The sequence below is a fragment of the Gymnoscopelus microlampas genome, assembly GCF_963454915.1.
Source record: "Gymnoscopelus microlampas genome assembly, chromosome: 2".
Lineage (NCBI taxonomy): Eukaryota > Metazoa > Chordata > Actinopteri > Myctophiformes > Myctophidae > Gymnoscopelus > Gymnoscopelus microlampas.
Window position 1 is genome coordinate 45425046 of NC_139939.1, and position 12316 is coordinate 45437361.

Below are 12316 nucleotides of genomic sequence, written 5' to 3' on the forward strand. Positions count from 1 at the left end.
GAATGCACATTTGCACTACGTTGAGGAACAAATGTCACCCTTTTAACATTGGCCTGTTATAGCGCCACCAGGAGTTCAAATTTAGCAAAACACATTTTTAGTATAAAATGCCTCAAATCTTGCATGCAGTGTCCGATTGCCGTGCACGGCCTAGGAACAAATGGCACCCTTTTCATGTTGGCTTATTATAGCGCCACCAGGAGGCCAAAATAACCTACCTGACCTGGCGGAGACCTGTGCTCCGAGGAGCATTTTTTCTAGTTTAAATTTTGCATTTATCCTTTTTTACAACACTTTTTTAGACAATGTTTTTATATTTTCTCTTTAACTTTTGGCTAAACATCATTGCATGGTTAATTGTAAATACATATTTTTTTCCGTGGACTAATCCATGGGGATTAGTTTAAGTGGTTAAACTTAACCACTTAAACCCTCTAATCTTAGTGAAACGGACTTGAAATTACAACTGTCGTCAGTCTTTTCCGTCTACACCAAATCTCTTCGTCAAAAAGATCTAATCTACCAGCTCAAAACGTCACATTGGGGCGTGTATTTTTTTTAAAATAAATGTTCCCCCAGAATAGGTACTGTATGCTGGGGTTCAAGCAGAATGCAAAATTGAAATGGAAGAGAGTGGTTTAACCGTTAAACCACTCCCTTCCCTTTCACTTTTGCATTCTGTGCCCATCTCTCCCACCGTGCTTCTCCTCTTGTTTCTCCTTTTGTGTTTGTCATGTCCGGAAGCTACAGTGGACTCCTGTGAAGTTTACCCTCATCGCATTCGGCAAATGAAAGTACTACAGCAATTCAATCTTGCACACTTTCATGCGTATCATTTCATTTGTTTGGTTTCTTCCACTTCCACTCTTTAAGAAGAGTGGCTAAGTATTGCAGACCTGTACTTGCCCAAGTTCAAAACTGAAATGGGAAAATGCTCATTTAGATATGGAGCAGTAAACTGGAACTTGCTACCCCTGACGATAAAAAGCATCAACTTCTTCTTCTTCAATCTTCTTCTCAAGATAAAGGTATGGCTCAAAGTATGGCTTTTAGAAAATGTTGCAAAATAGCATGGTCACTTCTATTTATTATGATCTTTTATTTATGCTTAGTTTTTATGTTTAGTTTTATATTTTTATAGTGTTGTATTTATTGTTGCATTGCCTGTTCTATGTTGCAATATTTTGTTTGTGTTTTTATCCTTGACGTTTCCTTGAGAAGCATGTGTTTTTCTTTTAATCATGATGTCTAATCAAATCGAATCATGATGTCAAATCAAATTCTCATTATAAATCTGTTAAAAGCATCTAGATTGATGAAATGTTTATACAGTAATGTACTATCTATGATACAGTATGCACACACACACACACACACGCGCGCGCGCACACAACTCATCTCAACTCCCATTCCAGTAACTTAACAGTGAAAAAAAGGTGAAAAGACCCTTGGTGGCTAAGTACACCTCACTGGCTGGGAGAATCTCACTCTCTTGCCATCTGTTTGCATTCAGAATACACAGATACAGTACATGTTTCCCATGAACACACATACACACACGCACGGCACACGCACGCATGCACGCATGCACGAACAAGCTGCACAACCGTCATTGCATTCATGGCACCCAGAGGTGTATTTGTGACTATGGGTACTGCATCCAGTTTCACATCCCTGTTTGGCTCAGTTTCTATCCCATTGATTGACTAAAGACCTTTGGTTACCACGCCGACAGGCTTGTTATTGGACACCTGACCTGTGAGTGGTCGGGTGGCTTTTACTTTGACCCCCCTGCGTCAGAGGAGGCTAAAGGTTAATGGAATTGTTATATAAGTCACCACCACAGTAAATTTCATATCGCTACGCCACATTTACTTTGGAGTGTTTTTGGCTTAAGTACATATAGCCAGGGACCATTCAATATACTCACAAGCCCCCGCTTACAGGAACTTTATCCTGGGAGCCACAAACCACTAGCAGTGCAAAGTGATGGGATAAAAGGGAGACGTTGTGTCAAAACTTTGTATTTGTTTAAAAGAATCGTGCACTATATATGTTTAAAAAATAGCATAAAATAGTATAAAATAGGGAATAGAATTTGAGGTCATGGGTTCAATCCCCGGCCGACTCATACCAAGGAATATAATAATGGTACCCAGGGCCTCCCTGCTAGGCACTCAGCATCAAGGGTTTGATTAGGGGTAAGTCCCTGCATGCGACATACTAACTATCATCTCCAGGGAGTGTAATTGCACATCAAGCTGCCTCACGCTCCTGATAAATGGACCATATGGCCTGGGAGCCATTGGTTCCTAAGGTTACTTACTCATTCCTGCAATTTAATAGTTTCACAATCAATATTCAATAATAAACCATAACAGCTGCAACTAGAAAAAGTGCTCCTCAGAGCACAGGTTTCAGCCAGGTCATGTAGGTTATTGTGGGCCAGCAATGTTCGGAATTAGCCAATCAGGATGGAATATGAAAAGTCAGCCGGATCCGTCTTGATCACTTGACTATTGAGGTAATGTGTACAGATTTGCGTGATGTTTGGACACAATTTTTAGGAGTATTATACTTTTTCTTTTGTTGCAAAAATCGAACTCCTGGTGGCGCTATAATAGGGCAATGTTAAAAGGGTGGCATTTGTTCCTCAACGTAGTGCAAATGTGTGTGCAAAGTTTCACCGCAATCGGATGCTGCATTCATGATTTGTGGCATTTTGTTCAAAACGGGTCACTCCTGCAAACTTAAGATGTCAATCTTAGCCAATCAGGATGGCATCTGAAAAATCTAACAGATACATCTTGATCACATGACTATAGAGATCATGTATACCGATTTGCGTGAAATTTGGATACAATCCAGTAATATCAGAAAATGTATTGTCACTGAAAGGCAGATATGAAAAATGCCGGGCAAAGGTTTTTCCTTGGGGAGTGCACACACAAAGTTTTACACAGATCGGTGCAGTTATAGCGCTCCTGCAAACTTTGGAAGCCAATCTTAGATCTACTATAGATACTGTGTGCCGATCTGCGTGATGTTTGGACAAAATTTGTAGGAGTGCTGTCAAAAAATGTGTTTTGCAAAAATTGGCCTCCTGGTGGCGCTATAACAGGCCCATGTGAAAAATTTGGGGCAGAGGTTCAGCTCTGGCATCCACGGAGTGAGTGCGCACAGTTTCGCTGGTGCAAAACATAGTCTCGACCATGCCTTTCGGAAGGCATGGCTGAAGCTGGCTATTGTACTGCATGGGCTTTGTCAGGAGGCAAGCACACCTCATTAGTCTTTTGTCCACTATCAAGTCCCTCTACGTTGGCACAGATGACTCAAAGATCTCAGAGGTAAAGAGGTATGTTTGTCGGTCAGCAGATATCAAAAGGAGGGGAGAGTGCAAACAGAGCTTTGAAACATCAATAAACATAGGCAAGAATAATATTCCCTGTTCCACTGAAGAAGCTGGGAAGATACTTTGATGTAGTAAACAAATCGAACAAGTGAAGAGTGTTCGTTTAAAGTGCTACATATGTTTTTTTCTGTTCTTGAGTCAGATAATTGTAAGTGGTTTATTCTTATTTTTTCAGCAAACTCACTGCTAATTAGAAATGGCAACCATTATATTAGACGTAATTGTCCAAATGTATTTTTTCATGACACATAATTTACACAGTAGATTTCACTATGAGTCAGTTTAACAGTACATTTACAGTAAAGCTACAGAGCACAAAAGGATTTCAACTGGGACATTATGAGGAATAGAGAAATGGTGAGAGGGGAGGTAAAGATACTTAAAAGAATGCATGGAACCATAGCTTCAATGGCTGATTACTATACCTGTATAACTGCTAGTAATACGGCTGTTGTGCTGCAGGGCTACTGTCTGTCTGTGTCCCAGTGGAACCACAGCTACATGTAGGACACATCTAACTGCTCCAATTAACTGAACAAATTCCAGTGTGTGTGTGTGTGTGTGTGTGTGTGTGTGTGTGTGTGTGTGTGTGTGTGTGTGTGTGTGTGTGTGTGTGTGTGTGTGTGTGTGTGTGTGTGTGTGTACTGTACGTGGTCTATACTATAGGTAAAGTCCCCACAACTGTAGGAAACCCTGACAAAATAAAAGCAATTAAGCGCTATATTACATATGTCGTCACGCAGGGAGTCTCGTTTTATTCCATATTGTCCATTATTTATACCATGAGACTGAAACATAATTGGATAGCAAGAGAGCACCAAACTATTTCCATGAAATAGCTCCAGAAGGAGACAGCACGATATGTTAATTATATGTACCCCTCAAATCTATTTCTCAGCATATTTACATCACCATCCATGTTTTCCAACACGCACAAACACATGCACAGCAAGACAACTACAGTAACATACTGAATGCCAATCCTTTCTTCATTACATTACATGAAACCCCAATCAGACCACTGTTTGCCTGCAGATGCCTATCAGTCTCCTCTCCTATCTGTCTCTCTGTCATGCTAGACTGTCTGGGGAAGTTGCAGGCTAGCGATAGAGCGTTTAGATAATTGCAGGAAGGCTAACTGCATCGGCTCAGCCTCCCTAATGTCCACAATCATTCATAGGGACTCACAGGGAGAGAGAGAGAAAGAAAGAAAGACAGAAAGAAGGCAAGGCAAGTTTATTTGTTATAGCACATTTCTTACACAAAGGCATTTCAAAATGCTTTCCATAAGGCATAAAAAGGCAATCAATGGCATAGGAAGACATTTCAAAAGAAATAAAGAATACAAGGAATAAAATAAAATGTAAGGGCCATTGTAAAAATAACTGTCAAAATGCAATTATGGTTTGACTTATTCTCACTCAATCAGCAACAAAGTTGTATTCATCATGAGTATTGTGTTGTGCAGAAGCAAGAACCAAAGAACGAACAAAGGTCCTTCACCATCTGGCTCATTCCCCCCTTTCTCTACTCTTGACGTCTTTTCTTGGCAGCCATTCAGGCATAACATTGAACTGCAGCTTCAATTTGTTTGTTTTCGTATCTCCCTACTTTCTCTATCGTTAAATGTAAGCTCTCACTGATAAACCCACATTAGATGGTCATAACTTATGCTCATGAATTTATTTATTTTTTACCAAACTCAGAGTCAGAGTCACAGTCAACTTTCTGACTCACCAATATAGTAGCAATGGATCAATGGGTTAAGCCCTGCACTGTCTGCTACTGACTTTTGACTAATGACGGCTGCATGGACTCAGGTGCCCTTGCACATGGACTAGGCTGTACATCACTAGACTTTCACAGATGCCTGTTTTAAGGATAACTGTTGAGAGACTGTACTTATATTCACTCATAGACTGTTGAGAATGAGATTGTGCATTATACTATTCATCCAGATACACACTGTTGAAGGTCTGTTAACAGACCGTCATATACAATATATTCATTCTCATATTCACTGTTAATACTATCCTTTCTTATATGTATTGTTGGTAGTCTATACTTATACAGGCCATATAATAATTGTTGATAGACTGTGACATTCCAAAGTTTCAAAGAGCCTGCAGTTGGCACGTCAGTGGAACGTCAGTGGATAGTCCAAGCCTTGTCATGGAGAAAGGGGGGCATTTGCCATGGTTCGAATTGGCCTCATTTCACACCTGGCAAATCAGGCACGACAATGGGGGGGGGGGGGGGATACTTTACAGGGAAAGATAAGGAAAGTGAGGAGAAGTGTGAAGAGGTCAGATGTCATGTCTGTACCTGTATCTATATAAAATGTTCATAGTCTATATTCATACTCAGTGTTGATAGACCTACATATAACCAACCGTATACTCATTGTTGCTATTATTCATTCATTCATATATTCACTGGCGACAGAAGTATATTGATAGATCTATTTTCATTCATATATTCATTGCACATAATACAGTATTGATAGACTGTACACACGTTCACTGTTTAAGAGATCCAGTGCCGATGTCTAGGGCCAGCAGCTCAGTCTTTTCTTTTATATTATTGTTTATTTATCTTGGTTTGATTCTTGACTCTGTACCTCGGCTGTTGTTGCAATAAAGTCTTATCTTATCTTATCCCGGCTGTTCTCATTCACTGTTCATACTACACTGTTCAGACACACAGGGCCACAGAGGCACCCAATTACCCAGGACTCTGTGGTATTTAGGCTGGCATCCAGTCAATAGTCCCCAGAACACACACACACACACACACACACACACACACACACACACACACACACACACACACACACACACACACACACACACACACACACACACACACACACACACACACACACACACACACACACACACACACACACACACACACGCGCACACACACGCACACACACACGCGCACACACACACGCGCACACACACACACAGTTCTTGGAAAGACAAATTTCTACTGAGTATCCAAAATCAGTTTTGACTTACTGTACAGTTTGAAAGAAACAAACATCATTCACTGTGATCAATAGGAAATTAGAATGTAATAGATTGAGGAAGTGAGGAACACTGGTTGATTCCTGCGGTGTTGTTGATGAATTCTGTTGACATATTTCAACACATCAACTGTCACCGGTAATAATGTGTGGAGTTGTGTGCCTCCTGCAGCAAAACAACTATGATGGGAATGATTCCCTCCAGGTACGCACACTCTCATCCTGCGTAAACAAAGGATCGACTGTGCAGTACAATAAAGCATCACACAAAACTATCTTTTATGTGCTCTAAATGCCATTATGTTTTATAACCCTGTTCTTTCTAAATACCAGCACTTGCAGGACAATAGTTGTTTCAGTTCATCTGGCTAGCTGGGGTAGAGAAAATAAGGTTTGTTATGGTGCTCAGACACATCTGTTCTATACTGGAGGGGGTTCCAAAGAGTTCCATAACTCTGGCTTGGTATCCCCACAACTGTAAAATAGCTTTTTTTGAAACAAAGTGAGAAATATATTGATATTGATATTGATAAATATATAAAAATTGACAATAATGAACGTGGTTAAACCGGCACAATAATCTTGGACAATGATTGAATTTAAATTTAAATTCTTCTGGACGGTACGGTGGTAGCAGCAAGTTGAAGGGCGTTCCAATCAACACTATCAGCCACTCTCATGTCTGTCTGACTGAGGAAAGGAGGGGGTCAATAGCGTGACACGGGAACAATAGACAATGCTCACTGATATGACAGCAACTGTAGAACATGTGTGCATTTGTGTCTTCGCGTTGTTGAAAGATTTCCAGCAACTATCACCGACATGAGAAGATAGAGACACTACGGTACTGTCAGATAGGTGTTTCTATAATGAGCACAGTGTTATCTGTTATATAGACTTCAGGCATAACGGCTGGATGGCCTTTCAATCTTACTGCCACTGGACTTCTATGGTGTCTATGGAGGGAATAGATTTCACTGAACAATCAAACTGTGACTAAACAACAATGGATACTTATAGTGATCTTGATCAGTGCATCAGTTAAGCATTTGTGTTGTTGTTCTTATTTTGAACTAGATGTTTTCAACATGTCCATTCATTTAAGCATGTCACTATTCACATGCTTTGATAGGTCATCACATGGATGAACCAGATCATTATTTTTCCAATGGTTGGAAACATTTTCTAGATGTTAAGAGAATGAAAGATAAGGCATGACCCATCTGGCAAGTTACTAAACTTTGAAAATCCTTTCCTTATTTGTTCTGTATTTAAGGTTGTGTTGATTCACTGCATAAAATGTTTGTTAACGGATTTGTTTTTCTCAACATATCTCTACTTTTGTGGTCAGTGAAACGATAGCAGTGCACACGCACACACATTATAATCAGACACTCAAATTATCCATGTAATTATCTGTCACAACAGTTGCTTCTGATTATGCCTATGGGATGAATATCTGTGGTATATTACAGTATGTGCATGTGGTTTCGTTTGAGTGTCATATGTGTCACTCTCTCTCGCTTGCAGGCATACAAACACACACACACACACACACACACACTGATATGCACACGTACGTACACAGGCACACAAACACACGTGCATGTGTACACAAACACCAAGGCACATAACAAGCATGGACACAGAGGTGCTGGGAGCTGCTGACAGGCTCTAGTTATCAGCAAATGCAGGGTGAACTAGATAAGACAGCCACAAGGCATCATAAACAGATAGAGAGAGAAAGAGAAGAAGTGGGGAATGAATCAAAGAGACGAAAGAGGGAACGGGAAATCTCCCTATACACTCTGTTAAAGATACATAAAATAAAATAAATAAATAAAACGTTCTTGGATGAGAAGTCACAGTTGACAGAGAGGTGGAAGGAAGGGAAAATAAAAATAAGCGGAGTGAAGAAAGGTAGGCTGCAGGGAGAGAATATAGAGGTTAACTGACAGGAAAGATATGGGAAACAAGACAAAGAGTAAACAGAAAGTGAGGGAAGAGATCAAGAGAGTATTGAAGAGAAGAGAAGAGAAGACAAGACAAGACAACACAAGACAAGACAACACAAGACAAGACAAGACAAGACAAGACACAGATCTCCGCCAGGCCAGGTAACAAACATTGGCCTCATGGTGGCGGTATACCAGGACAATGTGAATACTTTTGAATGGAGGTTCTTCCTTGGCCTACTAGGAGTGTGCGTTCAAAGTTTGTTGTCACAGCTGTCCAGCAATGCTTGTGGCATTATGTGCAAACGTGCCCCTCCGCAAACTTTGAAAGCCAATCGTTGTCAAACAAAATGGAATTTGAAAAATCTGAGAGATCTTGATCACATGACTACAGACCTGTGTACCGATTTGGTTGAGGTTTGGACAAAATTGGTAGGATTGGCAGCAAACACTGTGTTATGCAAAGAAAACTTAACATGGAGGAAAACTTCAATGCCAATCTTAGCCAATCAGGATAAAATATGAAGAATCAGACAGATCCGTCTTGATCAAATTACTATAGAGATAATGTGATGTGTACCGATCGTCCTGCTGGTGGCGCTATAACAGGCCGATGAATAGGAAAATGTGGGCAACTAGTTCTGCTCTGGCCTCCAGGGAGTGTGCGTGCACGGTTTCACGCCGATCGGTCCAACAGTGCCGGAGTTAGCTATCCACAGACGGACACACACACACACACACACACACACACACACACACACACACACACACACACACACACACACACACACACACACACACACACACACACACAGAGCCTGGCGCAGAGAATCATAAGAGAATACAAATTTTGAGAATAGAGGAAAGGAGAGAAGAAGGGGAAAAGATAAGGGAAAAGAAGAGAGGAGAGTGAATAGAAGAGAAGAATGGGGGGGGGGGGAATGGAGAAGCAACACATCCAAACAAGTGAAATAGCGTGGTGGGTGAGAAAGAGAGAGGTAGAACAATTTCACAAAGTAATAAGAGTGAATTAGTGAGGCAGAATGAGTCAGACAGCTTTCTAAACACAAGGCTGGCTTGGCTCCTGGGCATATGTGTATTCACCTCCACACTCTGCATATGCATTACATCGGTAATGAAGCCTGTTCCTGCTTTGTCTCCCAAAGCGTCAGGCAGCCCCGTTTGTTTCTCCTCGTCAGCAACTTTTGATCAAATCCCACTAAATCATGAAGAATAACAGCCGACATTGACTGTGAAGGAGGGCGCCAGGGGGAACCAGTTGGGAAATGCACGGGTGCATGCACATAGACGCATAGTATCTGCGTACAAGCTAGCAAACACATAATTATACCCACGCGCGTGAACACAGCACACACTATAACAGACCTGCCAACCTTGAAGAAAGTCTTAGAGTCCTTATGCCGAAAAGATGTTCAGCTCATGTACGGGTGTGCAGTCAAAAACAGACATAATGCATAGGACATTTTGGACAGCTGTGTGTACCTGAAAATGAAAACTGAACCATTTGCAGTAGCGTAATAGCTCAACATAAACTCTGGCAGAAAACTATTTGATGAATTAAATTCTGAAATAAATAGGCAAACTAATAGCACCACAATCAATGAAACAGATTTTTCTCTGTTTGAATACTGTAAGATTCTGTGGCACCATTTTGACACCCTCCCACCCTACTTCGAACATAAACCTGACACGTAATTTTCGGTTTGTCAGTTTCAGTCATTTGCAACAGAGTTCAAGTGTTAATTAGTGTGGTTGCCCTAACAGGGGAACCATACTCTTCCCACTTTAATATTCTTATTCTAGATAAACTTTATTTTGCCACGCTACTCCTCCCACAGTTTTTCCCCCCAATTTTGTGCCATATGTCAAATTGACCGGTCTCACCGGGAATCGATGGCTATCATTTTGCTAAGAGATTGGTTAGTTTAATTTATATTGATTTATTAGTGCATTAAATGTCCCCATCGACTTTAATGGGAAAATGAAAAAACTCCCATTCAAGTATCTTTTTCTCAGAAACCGTAAGGGCTAGAGTTACAAGACTTGGAGGGGAGGTTTATAATTTAGAAAAAAAAAATCACCAGTCGACCTCATGGTGGCGCTATAACAGCCCACTTTATGTTTTGGCCTATAACTCTCGAACCGTAGGTCGTAAAAAAAAAAAAAGATTCCTTGAGTCATGACGCAACTCCCCATATAGGCCACGCCCATTTGCATCAGGATAGATTTTCCACCATTTTGAAACACAAAAACACACACTTTTAGCTCCTCATCCCACATATGTTGTCCAAATTTCACAAAAATCGGTACACATGATCTCTGGACCCATCCGACAACCAAATCCAAGCGGAATTTTGATAGTCCATACCGTTCATCCGTAATTGGCTTCCAAAGTTAGTGGGAGGGGCCTGTTTTACAAAAAATGCCAAAAATCACGAACGAAACGTCCGGTCAATCCCAAATTTAAATCACATGTCAAGGGTGTTATACTCATCAAATCCCCAAAAGCATTTCCACTTTGATCCAATCAAAATCAAAACGCCACGTATCACGAACGCGGGATCCGATCGGCACCGAATTCGAATGGCACGTCGCGCGGCCTCCGGCGGTATTCCTACCAGCGTATTTCTCGAGTCCCGGCGGCTGTGACCCGCGACTGGCGTTGGCGCAACCACACTTTGCAATTTCCCAGAATTGCGAAAATTCTAGTTGAACTTGTATTCTGCAGCCTGGCCTCATATGTGGCAGACTGTGATTTTCCAAGCACAGTGTCACACAGTGACACACACTATCTTTGGCAGCCATCATGGCCTTTCTGGTCAAGAGAACTTACAGTAGCAGATTAGTGGTAAGGCTGGCACGATAGGCCTACTGGGTTTTGTTTTTGGTCACCAAGCTGAAGATTCTTTCACGGTCTACATTACTGTGTAAAATGAGTATACTGTACCTAGTATACCCAGCATGACTGTTGAAACCCAATTCTTTCCAAGCCTCATCAGCCCACTTGGAAAGGATACCATCCAGGATTGTGGATTGAAATAGCCAGAACCTTTCCATGAAAACCCTCAGAGAAGAGAATGTGGCCGTTTGGCATCTATTCATGTCTGCTACTGTGACAGCGATATAGAGAGAGAGAGTTGCATCACTCTTTGATCACAAATTTCTATTACCCCCAAAAAAGACATTTCAACTGCCACTAGCGGCCGAATGGGTAACGGTGCGTTTTAACAGCGGGCAACTCTGGGCGATGCCGGGCGATATCGCCCAAAAAGATAAAGAAAATCGCCCCCCCCCGCCCACTTCGCCCGATCGCCGGCTCTCATAGACTTTCATTATATTTTGGCCGATGTTGCCCGAGAGTTGCCCGCTGTTAAAACGCAGGGTAAGGCTGACGGAAATGGCAGAGGATGCGTTGGATGCAGCTCAAACGCAAAAGTGACCGTTTTCAAAATCGGGCCGGCCCAGTTAGGGTCGGGCCTCAATTTTCAGGCCCGTTGAGAACTCTAGCGTGGGTCCTCACATCACTGAAGAATCCTCCAAGCTCATGGTTACCCTGGCGCTCAATGAATACATGTCTCGTAATCAGCTTTTCTTTAGAAATGATTATCGGATTGCATTAGGATTGTTTTCCTCCTTTGAGGTACTTCCTTTTGTTTTTAAGTGGAATTGCAGAGGCCTTACCTTTTTACTACTTAGTCTTTTTTTAAATAATTTGTTCTGGTAGTATTTACTTTATGTTCTATGTTACAGAGACTTTAAATGGGCCACTCATAATGCACCACAAACATATTTGTGTCATTATTATCATCAGACTTGCCTATTCACCTATTTCTTATATTATTTGACAATTTGGCTAATGTATGACTAGTTTTTATAGTATAGTTTGTTGATTACATT

At 41.3% G+C, this 12316-nt stretch overlaps 1 protein-coding gene across 2 annotated transcripts in view; it reads right to left on the reverse strand.

The window, feature by feature from the left end:
• LOC311062330 (alpha-1,6-mannosylglycoprotein 6-beta-N-acetylglucosaminyltransferase B-like) overlaps window positions 1–12316 on the reverse strand; it is a 147080-nt gene that overhangs the window by 26782 nt on the left and 107982 nt on the right. The window lies entirely within an intron of this gene.